At 44.9% G+C, this 16,476-nt stretch overlaps 1 protein-coding gene across 3 annotated transcripts in view; it reads left to right on the plus strand.

The window, feature by feature from the left end:
* Positions 1 to 16,476, plus strand: part of IKZF2 (IKAROS family zinc finger 2) — a 233,089-nt gene that overhangs the window by 139,900 nt on the left and 76,713 nt on the right. The window contains exon 1 of one of the 3 annotated variants that reach the window (XM_038749744.1): positions 11,610 to 11,672. The exons of the other annotated variants lie outside the window; for them this stretch is intronic. The gene's annotated coding sequence lies outside the window, so the exon portion shown is untranslated. Of the gene's footprint in view, positions 1 to 11,609; positions 11,673 to 16,476 lie in introns of those variants that run through there. 3 annotated transcript variants of the gene reach the window in all.

The following is a 16,476-nucleotide window of genomic DNA, read 5'->3' on the forward strand; positions in this document are numbered from 1 at the left end:
CTGTATTTCCCTCTCCACTCCTCCATAGTCTTGCAACTTTGTGCTCCCTGCCCCCCATATCAGCTTTTAAATCGTTTTCTCATTTACCTTTAGTTCCCCTATGTGGGAAGCAGCATGGCGTACCTGAAAGTGCAAGAGCCATGGAGTCAGAAGACCCGAGTTCTAATTCTGATTCGGGCAAATCATTTAACTTCTTGGTGCCTCAGCTGGCAAGTCTCATAAAACTGAAATATGGTAGAAATTTAGAAAAGTCGTAGGCACCGTTTACCTCAATTAGAAACATTTTAAATTGAGTACTTCCTATAATTGTGATTTTGGTTCTCACTTGTTGGGTGTTTTGCATCTAGCATTTCTGCTCTCTGGATTTTGACTTTATCTCTAGGAAATAGAAAACAATTTCTGTCTTACAATAGTGAAAATTAAAGTTCATATAGATTCCTGAGATCCCTGGGAGAGTGTCTATCATTACCTCTAATATAGAGAAATAGAAGATTAATAGTCGTTTTCACTGTGGGAAGCCCTATTTTATTTTAGAAAGTGAATTGGCAAAACAGTGTAATCTCAGTCATCTTTCTCTGATTTTCCTAGACTTTTAGAGGAATGTTCTGGCTAATGATTCCTATTAGCAGTGGACCACTCCTTTTCAGGTAAACTAAACCTGACACATTCTAAAATCTTGCAAAGACTTTGCAGTTATTTATTTTATCCATTCATCATTAAGGAGAAGCTAATATAGGGAATTCTTTGTAGTCGAAATAAAACTTTCCTTTAGCTCATCACCAGTTGTGATCAACAGCACCACTGAACTGATATCTAACGTCAAATAACTGTCTTCCACAGGGAACTCCTATAGAAGACTTTTTTTTTATCATCCGGGGGTAATCTTAAGTCTCTGCCATGTAATTCCTTCAATGTTCCTAAATGGATTTGGGGTGGTTATTTTGGTCAACCATGCTTACAGCTTATTTGAATCTGTCAGTATCCTTCAGTCACTATTTCTCAAGGGATTATGCCAAGTTGTTTTTTATGAAGTGAAAAGGGGTAATATGATCACTGTACTAAATGGATAAGAGACGATAGGGAGGTTCTTGAGATAATGGTTATTTGTAGTTATAGGTGTTGAATATTTATTGATATCAGGCTGACCTCGTTCACCTTAGGTTCATCCTTGTGTGCTTTAACTCTGCCCTCTCCTCTGCTGGGCAAGTTTTTTTCTCCATTCTTATTGACACCCATGCCCATTGCCCTCACCAGTTGTTCCAGACATTTAACTCCCTCCTCAACACCCCCCCTCCATCTTCCCCATATCTTGCCCTTAATGACCTGGCCACTTTATTGATACAACTGAAACTATGAAACGTGATCCCCCTAAAGTCTCCCCTGCTCCTCTCCAGTTCCTCCATCCTCGTGCCCCTTCTTTAACTCTCCCATCTTTCCAAGCAGTATCTCAAGAGGAGATTGCCCACCTCCTCTCAAAATCCACCCCCTCCACTTGCTCATCGAACTCCTTCCCTTCTCACCTTATCAAACCACCTGCCCCCTCCTTTCTTCCTTCCCTGACTGCCATATTCAACTGTTCACTCTCCAATAACTTCTTCCTCACTGCTTTTCAAAAATGCTCATCGTCTCTATCCTAAAAAAACCCTCCTTTGACCCCACAGCTCCCTTCAGTTATTGCCCCATCTCCCTCCTACCATTCCTCTCCAAACACCTTGAGCGAGTTGTCTGCACCTATTGTCTCAGGTTCCTCTCCTCCAGTTCTCCCCTTGACCACCTCCAGTCTGGCTTCAGTCCCCTTCATTCCACAGAAACCGCCCTCTCACTCCCTTGGAGAACTCATTCACTTCCATGACTTCAACTACCACCTCTATGCAGATGATACCCAAATCTGCATCTCCAGTCCTGATCTCTCTCCCTCTTTCCAGTCTCGCATTTCCTTCTGCCTTCAAGACATTTCTACTTGGCTGTCCTACCATCACCTCAAACCAAAACAGAGTTCCTTATCATCCCACTCAAATCCTGTCCTCCCTCTGATATTCCCATCACTGTAGATGGCACCACCATCCTTCCTGTCTCACAAGCCCATAACTTTGGCATTATCCTTGACTCGTCTCTGTCATTCAATCCATATATTCAATGTGTCACCACTTCTGTTTGTCCCACCTTCACAACATCGTTGAAATCCGACCTTTCCTCTCCATCCAAACTGATACCATGTTAATACAGTCACTCATCCTATCCTGCCTGGATTACTATGTCAGCCTCCTTGCTGACCTCCCAGCCTCCTGCCTCATCCCACTCCAGTCTGTACTTCACTCTGCTGGCCTGATCATTTTTGTACAAAAACGTTCAGACCAAGTTTCCCCACTTCTCAAAAAACTCCAGTGGTTACCCATCCAGCTTCTCGTCAAACAAAAAATCCTCACCATTGTCTTTAAAGCACTCCATCACCTTGCTCCCTCCAACCTCACCTCACTTCTCTCCTTCTACAACCCAGCCTATACTCTTTGCTCCTGTAGTGCTAACCTTCTCACTGTGCCTCGATCTCACCTGTCTTGCTGCTGATTCTTTGCCCATGTCCTTCCTCTGGCCTGGAGCGCCTTCCCTCCTTAAATCCCACAGACAATTACTCTCCCCCACCTTCAAATCTATATTGAAGGCACCTCATCTCCAGCAGGCCTTCCCAGACTTCCCTTCCCTCTTTTCCTCATCTTCCACTCCCTTCTTCATTGCCCTGATTTAATTCCTTTGCTCTTCCCCACTCCCAGCCCCACAGCACTTATGTACATATCTGTAATTTTATTTATTTGTATTGATGTCTGTCTCCTCCCACTAGACTGTAAGCTCACTGTGGTCAGGGAATAACTGTTTATTGTTGTATTGTACTCTCCTAAGCACTTAGTACAGTGTTGTGCACAGAGTAAGCACTCAATGAATACAGTTAAATAAATGAACAAATGATCTTCTTGCCAAATCCAACGGCCTCTACTCCATCCTAATCCTTCTCGAACTCTCAGCTGCCTTTGACACTGTCAACCCAACCTGTTCTCTTGGAAACATGGGCTTCACTGACACTGTCCTCTTCTGCTTCTCCTCTTGTCTTTCTAGCTGCTCATTCTCTATCTGTTTGTCTGGCCCCTCCCCTGCCTCCCACCCCCTAACTGTGTGTGTCCTTCAAGGTTCCTTTCTGGGACCTCTTATGTTTTCCATCCACCCTAACTTTCTTGGAGAAATCATTCTCTCTATTGGCTTCAGCTACCACCTCGTTGGAGAAGATTCCCAAATCTATATCTCCAGTCCTGATCTCTTTCTCTCTCTGTAGTCTCAAATTTCTTCCTGCCTTCAAGACATCTCTACTTGGATGTCCTGCCATCACCTAAAACTTAGCATATCCAAGGCAGAATTCTTTATCTTCCCACCCAAACCCTTCCCCCTTGTAGACTGTGAGCCCACTGTTGGGTAGGGACTGTCTCTATATGTTGCCAACTTGTACTTACCATCAATGTAGACATCAGCGCCATCCTTCCTCTCTCACAAGCCCATAACCTTGCTGTTATCTTTAACTTCTCTTTCATTCAACACACATATTCAATCTATCACTACATCCTGTTGATTCATCAATCAATCAATCAATCATATTTCTTGAGTGCTTACTGTGTGCAGAGCACTGTAGTAAGCACTTGGGAAGTACAAATTGACAACATATAGAGACAGTCCCTACCCAACAGTGGGCTCACAGTCTAGAAGGGGGAGACAGAGAACAAAAACCAAACATATTAACAAAATAAAATAAATAGAATAGATATGTACAAGTAAAATAAATAAATAAATAGAGTAATAAATATGTACAAACATATACATATATACAGGTGCTGTGGGGAAGGGAAGGAGGTAAGACAGGGGGATGGAGAGGGGGGCGAGGGGGAGAGGAAGGAGGGGGCTCAGTCTGGGAAGGCCTCCTGGAGGAGGTGAGCTCTCAGTAGGGCCTTGAAGGGAGGAATAGAGCTAGCTTGGAGGATGGGCAGAGGGAGGGCATTGCAGGCCAGGGGGATGACGTGGGCTGAGGGTCGACGGAGGGACAGGCTGTGAGCCCACTGTTGGGTAGGGACTGTCTCTATATATTGCAAACTTGTACTTCCAAAGCGCTTAGTACAGTGCTCTGCACACAGTAAGTGCTCAATAAATACGATTGATGATGACAGGTGAGAACGAGGCACGGTGAGGAGATTAGCGGCAGAGGAGCGGAGGGTGCGGGCTGGGCTGTAGAAGGAGAGAAGGGAGGTGAGGTAGGAGGGGGCGAGGTGATGAAAAGGCCTTGAAGCCAAGGGTGAGGAGTTTCTGCCTGCTGCGCAGATTGATTGGTAGCCACTGGAGATTTTTGAGGAAGGGAGTAACATGCCCAGAGCGTTTCTGGACAAAGACAATCCGGGCAGCAGCATGAAGTATGGATTGAAGTGGGGAGAGACACGAGGATGGGACATCAGAGAGAAGGCTGATGCAGTAGTCCAGATGGGATAGGATGAGAGCTTGAACGAGCAAGGTAGCGGTTTGGATGGAGAGGAAAGGGCGGATCTTGGCAATGTTGCGGAGTTGAGATCGGCAGGTTTTGGTGATGGCTTTGATGTGAGGGGTGAATGAGAGAGCGGAGTCGAGGATGACATCAAGGTTGCGGGATTGTGAGATGGGAAGGATGGTAGTGCCGTCAACAGAGATGGGAAAGTCAGGGAGAGGGCAGGGTTTGGGAGGGAAGACAAGGAGTTCAGTCTTGGACATGTTGAGTTTTAAGTGGCGGGCAGACATCCAGATGGAGGTGTCCTAAAGGCAGGAGGAGATGCGATCCTGGAGGGAGGGGGAGAGAGCAGGGGCAGAGATGTAGATTTGGGTGTCATCAGCATGGAGATGATAGCTGAAGCTGTGGGAGCGAATGAGGTCACCAAGGGAGAGAGTGTAGATTGAAAACAGAAGGGGACCAAGAACTGAACCTTGGGGAACCCCCACAGTAAGGGGATGGGAGGGGGAGGAGGAGCCTGCAAAAGAGACTGAGAAAGAACGACCGGAGAGATGAGGAGAACCAGGAGAGAACGGAGTCTGTGAAGCCAAGGTTGGATAGCGTGTTGAGGAGAAGGGGGTGGTCCACAGTTTCGAAGGCAGCTGAGGGGTCGAGGAGGATTAGGATAGAGTATGAGTCGTTTGATTTGGCAAGCAGGAGATCATTGGTGACCTTTGAGAGGGCAGTTTCTGTGGAATGTAGGGGATGGAAGCCAGACTGGAGGGGGTCGAGGAGAGAGTTGGTGTTGAGGAATTCGAGGCAGCGCGTGTAGACAACTTGTTCAAGGAATTTGGAAAGGATTGGTAGGAGGGATATGGGGCGATAACTAGAAGGTGAGGTGGGGTCACGAGAGGGTTTTTTTAGGATGAGAGAGACATGGGCATGTTTGAAGGCAGAGGGGAAGGAACCAGTGGAGAGTGAGTGGTCATCTGAGTCATCTTTCACATTGCTAAAATCTGCCCTTTCCTCTCCTTCCAAACTGCCACCAGGTTAATCCAAGCACTTATCCTATCCTGCCTTGATTGCTGTGTCAGTCTCCTTGCAGACCTCCCTGTCTCCTGTCTCTCCCTGCTGCCCTGAGCAGTTTACTACAGAGTGGTTCAGTCCATGTTTCCACCACTCCTCAAGAACGTCCCGTGGTTGCCCATCCACCTCCACATTAAACAGAAACTCCTTACTCTCTGCTTTAATGCACTCAATCACCTTACCCCCTCCTACCTCACCTCACTACTCTCCTACTACAACCCAGCCCACTCTCTTTACTCCTCTATTGCCAACCTTCTCACTGTACCTGCATCTCATCCATCTCACTGCCAACCTCTCGCCCACATCCTGCCTCTGACATGGAGCACCCTCCCTCTTCATATTTGTCAATTAGTCTCTCTCCTTTCAAAGCCTTACTGGAGGCACATCTCTCCCAAGAGGCTTTCCCTGTCTAAGCCCTCATTTCTTTTTCTCTCACTCTCTTCTATTGCCCTATTTTGCCCCCTTTATTCCCTGTGCCCCTCAACCTCGCAGCACTTATATATGCGTGGCTCAGTAGAAAGAGCCCGGGCTCGGGAGTCAGAGGTCATGGGTTCTAATCCCGGCTCCACCACTTGTCAGCTTTGTGACTTCGGGCAAGTCACTTCACTTCTCTGTGCCTCAGTTACCTCATCTGTAAAATGGTGATTAAGAGTGTGAGCCCCACGTGGGACAACCTAACCACCTTGTATCCTCTCCCAGCGCTTAGAACAGTGCTTGGCACATAGTAACTGCTCAACAAATACCATCATTATTATTATATCTGTAATTTATTTATTTATATTAATGTCTGTTTCCCCCTCTAAACTATAAGCTTGCTGCGGGCAGGGAATGTGTTCATTGTATTGTTATATGGTACTCTCCCAAGCCCTTAGTACAGTGTTGTGCACACAGTAAGCACTCAATAAATATGATTGATTGATAGAGGCGTAAGAACTGTATGGGACTAGGTGGTATACATTTTTCCATCAGTGTCCCAGTGCAGCATATAGAGGTAAAAAAAGAGTGCTTAGTCACTTCTAAGATGTCAGTTTTGATACTGTCAGGGAGTGGCCAAGGAAAATTCCTTTGACTTGGCCATGGCCCAGGCAGGGACTAGTGATTTCCTTGATATTTTCAGTCAGTAACACATTTCTACTCCATTACAAAGTCAAATCAGAATCCTTAAAGATTTAGGAGCATCTAGCTTGTTAGCAGTACAGATAGCTTTGGCCATCCTTAGCAAGGGCAGCAGTGTGACAGATGTGTTACAGCCTCATCTGTTGTCTAACATGGGGTAGGGCAGAAAAGTAACCCATTACAAGCCAACATACAAACCGAGTGGTTGCAATAGTGATGTCAAACAAAAATGAAATAATGGGAGGGCCTGAAGAGGTTGTTTTTGGTATCAGTCCAGATTTTCAAAATTATTTCGTTGTTCTGCTCACAATCAGATATATGGCAAGCCCAGATGTTGAGTTCACACATAGTGTGAACTGGTGTTAGGTCTGATCCCAGAATTATACAATCACTCAATCAATCACTGGTATTGACACCTTACAATGTGCAGAGCCCTGTACTGCGTACTCAGGAAAGTACAATACAACCGAATTTTTTTGTGGTATTTGTTAAGCACTGATTATATTCCAGGCACTGTTCTAAGCACTGGGGTAGATACAGTCTAGTCAGGTTGGACAGAGTCCTTGTGCTATGTGGGGCTCACAGTCTTTGTCCCTGTTTGACAGATGAGGTAACTGAAGTCCACAGAAGTGAAGTGACTTGCCCAGTGTCACACGGCAGACAAATGGAGAAGCCGGGATTAGAATCCAAGTCTTTTTGACTCCCAGGTCTGTGCTCTATTCGTTCCCAGCCCATAACAAACTTCCAGTCTAGAGGGGGAGATAGTCATTAATTTGGATAAATAAGGAATTTATAATTTAAAAATATGTACCTAAGTGCAGTGGGGTTGGGGGTGGGGTTGAGTATCAAATATCCAAAGGTCGCAGATCCAAATCCATAACTAACACAAAAGAGAGAGCAAGCCAGGGAAAAGAGGGCTTAATCGGGGAAGGCCTCTTGGAGGAGATGTGACCTTAATAATGCTTTGAAGGTGGAGACATAGGTGGTGGTGTGGCATATATGGAAGGGGTAGGAGGTCCATGCTGAGGGGAAGATGTGAAAAAGAGAAGCAGCCTGGCTCAGTGGAAAGAGCACGGGCTTGGGAGCCAGAGGTCATGAGTTCTAATCCCAGCTCCACCACTTGTCAGATGTGTGACTTTGGACAAGTCACTTAACTTCTCTGGGCCTCAGTTACCTCATCTGTAAAATGGGGATTAAGACTTTGAGCCTCACATGGGACAACCTGATTACCTTGTATCCCCCGCCAGCGCTTAGAACAGTGCTTTGCACATAGTAAGCACTTAACAAATGCCTTCATTATTATTATTGTTATTATCATTATTATTATTAAAAGGGGTTGGCAGCAAGACATGAATTGGGTGAGTAAGCTGGCACTAGAGGCGGGGAGTGTATGGGCTGGGCTGTAGTAGGTGATCAGTGAGGTGAGGTAGGATGGGGAGAGTTTATTGAGTGTTTTAAAGACGACAGGAAGGAGTCGGGTATTTCGGTGGATGGGGAGACATGGACTGAATGTTTTTGTTGATAAATGATCCATGTCGCAGATCAAAGTATGGATTGAAGTGGGAGAGACAGGAGGCTGGAAGGTCAGCAAGGAGGCAGATGCAGCAGTCAAGGCAGGATAGAATAAGTGTTTGGATAAGGATAAAAGCAGTTTGGATGGAGAGGAATGGATGAGTTTTAGCCATGTCATGAAGGTAGAACTGGCAGGATTTGTGACAGATTGTATATGTGGGTGGAATGAGAGAGATGAGGCCAGGATGACACCAAGGTTAGGGGCTACTGAGATAGGGAAGATAGTGGTGTTGCCTACAGTCATAAGAAATACATGGAGTGTACAGGGTTTGGTGGGATGATTAAGAGTTTTTGTTCAGTTTGAGGTATTCGCATCTAGGAGATGTCCCAAAGGCAGAAGGAAATGCAATCCCCTCTAGACGGTAAACTCGTTGTGGGCAAGAATGCATGTGTTTACTGTTGTACTCTCACAAGTGTTTAGTACAGTGCTCTGCACACATTAAGTGCTCAGTAAATGCAATTGAATGAATGAACAAGGTTGCAGGGAAGGAGAGAGCAGGGCTATAGATCACTGAGCTTTGGGTTTTTTATTTGAAGTCTGGATTGATGCCAGAAAAAGCCCTTTATTGGCATTAGTATTAAAGTCCATTATGTTGTCACATCTCTTTAACATAGGCCATGTCCTTTAGTCCACTCTGATCCAAGTAGGCTGCTTGCCAAAAACATTGTCATTCATTCAGTCAGTCATTGTTGTATTTATTGAGCGCTTACTGTGTGCAAAGCACTGTGCTATGTGCTTGGGAGAGTACAATATAACAACAAACAGACACATTCCTGCCCACAATGAGTTCACCATCTAGAGGGGGAGACAGACATTAATATAAATGAAGAAATAGATAAATAAATACATTACAGATATATACATATGTACTGTGGGGATGGGAGAGAGGATGAATGAAGGAGCAAATAAGAGTGGTGCAGAAGGGAGTGGGAGAAGAGAGCAGGGCTCAGTCAGGGAAGGCTTCTTGGAGGAGATGTGCCTTCAGTAGGGTTTTGAAGTGGGAGAGAGCGATTATCTGTCTATGATCTGTCCAGCACACTCTCTTCAATATGAGAATGGAGGGAAATTTTTGAAAAGGATATTGTATGTAAATACCACCCAGATAAGATTTACACGTACAGATATATTTTTGCATATAATATTTTTAACAATCATTATCTGTCAGTTCTGCCCTCTACATCCATGAAGCCCAAAATGTTTTTAAGCATTCACTCGTTGCTCTTCTAAGTTTTTCTCAAAGTATTCCCTCAATTTTACAGATGGGGGAAAAGCAGAAATAGTACACCCAAGGCTATAGAACAGTTCACTCAGGACCAGAACGTATATTTACGTGGACATTTATCCATTTACTCATCCTTACAAATTGCCTTGCCTGAATATATTAGGAACATAAAAATGTTTGAAAAATGGGTTCCTATCCTCTTTAAAAATCTGAGCCCTTCTTTAAAAGAAAATGGGCAAATATACTTAGGTTGAACATTTCTATTTCATTCAGTGTAAATACAAATATGAGCAATATTATTCCTCAGTCATGTTATCCATCAGCTCTTCATCATTGGCCCAGGTTACTTGTTCATTCATTAATTCAATTGTATTTATTGAGCGCTTACCGTGTGCAGAGCACTGTACTAAGCACTTGGAAAGTACAATTCTGCAACATATAGAGACAGTCTCTACTCAACAACGGGCTCACAGTCTAGAAGGGGGAGACAGGCAGCAAAACAAGTAGACAGGTGTCAATACCATCAAAATAAATAGAATTATAGATATATGGACCTCATTAATAAAATAGAGTGATAAATATGTACAAATATACACAAGTGCTGTTGGAAGGGGAAGGGGATAAGGCAGGGGGAGTGAAGGAGGAGCAGAGGAAAACGGGGGGGTCAGTTTGGGAAGGCCTCCTGGAGGAGGTGAGCTCTCAGTAGGGCTTTGAGGGGAGGAAGGGAACTAGTTTGGTGGATGTGCGGAGGGAGGGCATTCCAGGCCAGAGGTAGGACGTGGGCCAGGGGTCGACGGCTGGACAGGCGAGAATGAGGCACAGTGAGGAGGTTAGCGGCGGAGGAGCGGAGTGTGTAGGCTGAGCTGTAGAGGGAGAGAAGGGAGGTGAGGTAGGAGGGGGTGAAGGGATGGAGAGCTTTGAAGCCAATAGTGAGAAGTTTTTGTTTCATGCGAAGGTTGATAGGCAACCACTGGAGATTTTTGAGGAGGGGAGTGATTTGCCCACTGCATTTCTGTGTAAAGGTGAGCTGGGCAGCAGAGTCAAGTATAGACTTAAGCGGGACAGACGGGAGAATGGGAGATCAGAAAGGAGTCTGATGCAGTAATCCAGTTGAGTTAGGATGAGGGACTGAACCAGCAAGTAGCCGTTTGGATGGAGAGGAAAGGGCAGGGACCGTGGGGTGACTTCTCTCCTTGAAACTCAACCAAAACATATATTCATACATGTGTGAAGCAGTGAAGCCTAGTAGAAAGAGCACTGCCTTAACAATCAGGGACCTAATCCTGACTCTTCCACTTGCAGTCTGTGTGACCTTGGACAAAGTCACATAACTTCTCTATGCCTCAATTTCCACATCTGTAAAATGGGACTTTAGTACTAGACTGTGATCCCCATGTGGGACAGAGACTGTGTCCAATCCTATCTTGGATCAACCGCAGTACTCAGTATGATATTTGACACATACTCAGAGCTTACCAATAACACAATTAATTATTACTATATTATATATTACATTATATTATATGTGCATGTGTTTGTGTGTCCTACTTTATAGTATAGGGAAACAAATAAAAATTCCTTCTCCAAAGTGTTTTAGTATGTCTTATCCATGGATGAACTTTTATTTATATGAATGCTTTTTATAGACATAGGTACTTTTTCAAATCTGCTACAATTAAAGTGCATGACCTTAGTGGTCACTAAGTGGTCACTAAGTGGTCACTAAGTAATTAGTGGGACACGCCGTTTCCATACTACAGAGTCCAATATAACACCCATACATGGCTAGGATCGCATCGTTAATGGCATCTTTTAATAAAAAGAACAATTTTGTGTGTGTGTGCATATGTGATACAGAGCATACTATGATTTTATAGCTTATGCCATGTATTTTATAACTTTTGTTTTATATACAAAAACTGTTTCATTGATTATCTACAGTCAATTTCCTGTAAAGTGTTTTGGCTTCTATAATTTCTATTTCAAAAACTAGTGATTAGAAAATTGCATTTTCCTGGTGTTTGATCTGTTGTTTTGTTGTCCCTATTACATTTACCCTAGGGATGAAGTAATGATTTAATGTTGCAACACCAACCAAAATCTTCTTAGCGTTGTGCTCTTCTGAAAATTAAATACAGTTCCTGGACTTGGAACCGGATGAATTAAGTGCCATCTTCATTTTCCAGGTGTATGATTTTTTCTCCCATTCCCCTATCAGTAATTTATTTTAATGTTTCTTTCCCCTCTAGACTGTGATACTTGTTAAGTGCTTACTATGTACCAGGCACTGTACATAGTGGCATAGGCAGTGGGGTAGATACAAAATCATCAGTTTGGACACGTTCCCTGTCCCACTTGCAGTTTACAGTCTAAATCAGAGGGAGGCGGATTTAATCCCATTTTACGGAAGACATAACTGAGGCATGGCAAAGTGAAGTGATTTGCCCAAAGACACATAACACACAGGTGGCAGAGCCAAAATTAGAACCCAAGTCCTCTGATTTCCCCCACTTACTCTTTCCACTAGTCCACACTGCTCCTTGTGGGAAGGGATCATCTCTACCCTCTCTACTGCATGGTTCACTCCCAAGTGTCTAGTTCAATGCTCGGCTCGCAGTAAGCACTCAGTAAGTACCTTAGTTATAATAATCCACCTTTATTGCTCCCGTTATATCTGAAAAAGAAAAGCACAAACAAAAATTAGAAGTTCTTCTCATCCCTTGGGAGTGTGAACCGTAGCTTTGGCTAAGAGCAGAAAAACTAGCAATTTCACTTTTGTGGAGTCAGAGTCAGTCAGTAATTGGCAATAATCGAGTGCTTAATGTCTGTCTCCCCCTCTAGACTGTAAGCTCATTGTGGTCAGGGAATGTGTCTGTTTATTGTTATATTGTACACTCCCAAGCGCTTAGTACGGTGCTTAGCACAGTAAGTGCTCAATGAATATGATTTAATGAATGAATTGTGTGCCGAGCACTGTACTAGGCACTTGAGAGAGAAGAGTACAATAGAGTTGGTAGAAATGATCCGTATTCATGAAGAGTGTAGCCTCTATAGGGGTTGGGTGGGGGGTGGGGAAACCCAGGGGCAGTCATTACAATGAATTATGCAAAGGGGCTGTTTGGACACTCTAAAGGATAGGGAAAATCCTATGCATTTTTTGCCTGTAGAAGGTCTGGCTTTGAAAAGAATTACTGATTTGTTCTGTTTTATCCACATAATACAAGATGGACAAATATAAACTCACTTCAGAGTTCTTAAAGCTCCCTTAAATTGATGTCAAGGTATGTATTCCAGAGTAGACTCTTTGGTGTAAAAGGGGAGTGTGTAAGATCATCTACGGTAGTAATCAATAATGGTCATGGGGGCTGCCTCCATATTGCAGGTTGGGAGAGGTTAACACTCCCATGAGATTTCTCAAAAGCTGATGACTTTTGGGGAGGGTGGACATCTGTGTCTACCTCATTCCAACTCTTGGAGGGGGAAAGAATCAAAGATGGTGCCATGATGTCAGTGTCACCTTTCCCCACCATACCAGAAGGATGCAAGGCCTAGTTTGCTTCTGCCAGGGTTTCTATCACCATCATTGGTCTCTGAGGTCAGTCCAGAGGCACCTCTCATCCTTAGCCCTAAGACCCTTGCGAGTGAGCTTTCTTCCCACCTCACCCTCGGTCAGTTCAGGCAGCAGCGATCCACCCAGGACAAGCTGAAGGTACAGAAGCAGTACTGGAGCTGTTTAAGCCACTCTGTTCCTCTTTGCTTCCTGGCCCAGAGCTACTGCTGCTGCAAGTGCCAGAAGAAAGCCATCAGGTCCACCTCAGGTGGCCTCTCCTGGGCTGGAGCCATTGCTGTCTATGTGGCGGCAGTGGTGAGTAGCAGCTCTCGGCTGGGAAGTGGGTCAGTAGTAGCTGCCATAGTGTTTCCGGTGTTTTGACCCCCTACTCATTCCTAGAGGATCCCCTATAGAAAGGGGCAGTCTGGGTAGAGAAAGTTGAAAGGGTGGCTCATTCCCATGGGGAGCTGGGGCCAGGAGTGGGAGAAACCTTTGGTCCGACAGGGGAGAGGGAGAGGAACTGCAGTGGCGACTGTGTGATGGATAGGGTGGCCAAACATGGCCCTCACAAATACTGGACAAAGAGATTCATGGGATGTCACATGGGGAATACCGGCCACAGATTGTAACAGAATGATGTTACCCTTATCCTATTGCAGAAGAATACTGGGGATGTCTGAATCTAAAGTTTTTTCGCAGGGAAAACACTGATGTTTCTCTCCTTCAGATACAGGACACTTGCTCCAGGGCCTTTGTGTTCCTGTTGTAGGTCCCTCAAGGTGCTACTTCTAATGCATGGAACTCGGTGTAGCAGTGGTGGGAGAGATAATGGCACCCAATGCCAATTCTGTGCCCAGTAGGGGACAGGTCAGCTGCAAACTGGCCTGCTCTGTGTAAACCCAGGAAACTGGCCATCCTAGTGACAGGGAGGATGAGACCATTTCCTTTCTGATCCCTTCCCCACTTCTTTTCCTCCTTTTCCCCATCTTTTCCTCTCTGCTATCCTCCCATTTCCTCTTCTCCTCTCTGCCCTTTCAGCATCCTGCCCCTAATACCCAACTTCTACAGTGCTCCATCCAATTTCACCAGTGCCCAGATTGAAAAGTTGGCCCTGCTGGTGATCAGGGGGATCTTCTTGAGGGGAGATGAATTTTAAACTGAGTCTTTTAAAGGACAAGTGGTCCATGTGTTGTGGGAAGGAAAGGCAGGAGACAGAGTCAGATCTGGGAGAAAGTATAAAGAGTGGAAGATGTACCCGGATGAAGCAGAGCTGGGGGAATGTGGGGGTTGCTATAGAGGAGCAGTGTGGCTTAGTGGGAAGAGGATGGGCTTGGGAGTCAGAGGTCATGGGCTTAAATCTCGGCTCAACCACTTGTCAACCGTTTGACCTTGGGCAAGTCACTTCACTTCTCTGTGCCTCAGTTACCTCATCTGTAAAATGGAGATTAAGACAGGGAGCCTCACTCCAGCGCTGAGAACAGTGCTTGGCACATAGTAAGCACTTAGCAAATACCATCATTATTATTATAAGTAGTGGGCAAGAGAGGCAGCTGCCAGGACCAATACACTAATGGGTGTGGGTTTCAGGGTGAAGGGTTGGACTGAGCCACCTTTATTCCCTTATCCTCAGGTCTGCCTTTTCCTCTGACGTTGCTCGCAGGTCCTACTGTAGGCAAATGTTCCCGTGGCGGTATCTGGGATAGGAGTGCATACTAGTTCCTGGGAGAGTGAACTCTGGCTGAGGAGAACAGTGGTGGGGAGAAGAGCTGTCCAACAGTCCACCCCCAGGTCTTCCAGAGCCCTAGTTAAGCCCCAAAAAGAGCAGGGGTGAGAGATGGTGGGGGGTGTTATATAGGGTGGAGTCAGGGGAAGGAGTTCTCCTAAATTTGGAGGTTGATGTAGAGCCATTGGAGAGTGGATGAAAGAGGTTGTTGGGGACCCAATAATTTTTCCAGGAGCAGGAAGGGTGAGTTGGAGGCAGGGAAGAGAAATGGAGAAGACTGAAGCAGTCCAAGCAGCCTGGGAAGCCTAGTGGAAAGAGCCCAGGTCTGGCAGTCAGAGGACCTGGTTCTCATTATGACTCTGCCATATGCTGGCCGTATGACTTCAGGCAAGTCACTTAACTTCTCTGTGCCTCAGTTCCCTCAGTTCTCCCTCTTATTTAGATTCTGAGCCCCACGTGGGACAGGATTGTATACAACCTGATTATCTGGTACCTAGTATGTTGCTTGACACATAGTAAGCACTTAACAAATACCAAAATCGTTTTTCTTATTGTTGTTGTCCATCCATCCCAGCATGAGGCAGTCTGAGCCTAGGTTTTACAGGAGTTGATCAAGTGGAAAGGAGAGAACTTATGGGCAAATCAGGCGGAAGAGCCAAAGATTACGTACCTTAATTTACCTTTAATTCTTTACAAGATGAGAATTTCAGTGAAAATATTCCCGTGGGGTAATGTCAGTTATGCTTTTATTGTTTGCACTTATGTTCCATATTGCTGCCACTGGCCAGTTTTTGTCTTCTTGGATTTGTAAATTTATTTTAGCCCTCTGTGTCCCATTAGAATGAAAACGTCTTCAGGGTGTGTACCCTGTTGTTTAGTAATTTTCCCACAGCATCTAGTTCTTCTGCCTACAATGGGACCTCACTAAATTCTATTAAATCACAATGAAAGAACACACTTTCTTTCATTGAGTAGACTTTTCCTCTCCTATTTTTAGTGAAGAGATTCACTAAAGACTCCTCCCATTTGAAAGTGTATTTTAACTCCTTTCTTAATCAAGGATTCCCAAACTGATGCCCTTACAACTATCAAAATTCTAACTTCAGAGTGGGGTGAGCGGAGAGCCACAAACACGAGGCACTAAGTCTCTGAATCATCACAAGTGTGTGCATTCAAACTATGGCCTGCTTATCTTCCCCTGCTTTCTGGTGAGCAGATGGAAGGAACTGGATTACTTGGAATGCAAGGCTAATGTGTTCTCACATAATGGCTTGTTAGTGCCAAACAAATGAACAGAAAATCAAACATGCTCCAGTCTTCCACTCCCTCAACCCCCATCCCTCACATCGGTTCATTGAATTTTTGGAACTCTGACCTGCCAGAGTGCCTTCAAATGAGCCAGGCACATTCAGGACCAAATCAGCTCTCAGAGAGAAGTGCCCCCTCTCTGTTTTGAAGCATGTTGTCACAAGTACTGGAGTTGGAAGCAAGGCAAGTGAGGGACATGTTGTCATTGGAATCAGGGTGGTTCAGTGGAATGAACAATAAACCAGCAGTGCAGGTTAAGTACATTAATCCTAGCTGGGCATTAATTGGCACAGTCATGGTTTCTTAACTTCCTTCTCTATGAATTGGGCAAATGATACCTTTATTGGAAAGAATGTAAGAATAAAGGTGCTAAGGAATGCTGAGAAGCAGCGTGGGCCTTGGAGTCAGG

Source organism: Tachyglossus aculeatus, chromosome 7, assembly GCF_015852505.1.
Source record: "Tachyglossus aculeatus isolate mTacAcu1 chromosome 7, mTacAcu1.pri, whole genome shotgun sequence".
Lineage (NCBI taxonomy): Eukaryota > Metazoa > Chordata > Mammalia > Monotremata > Tachyglossidae > Tachyglossus > Tachyglossus aculeatus.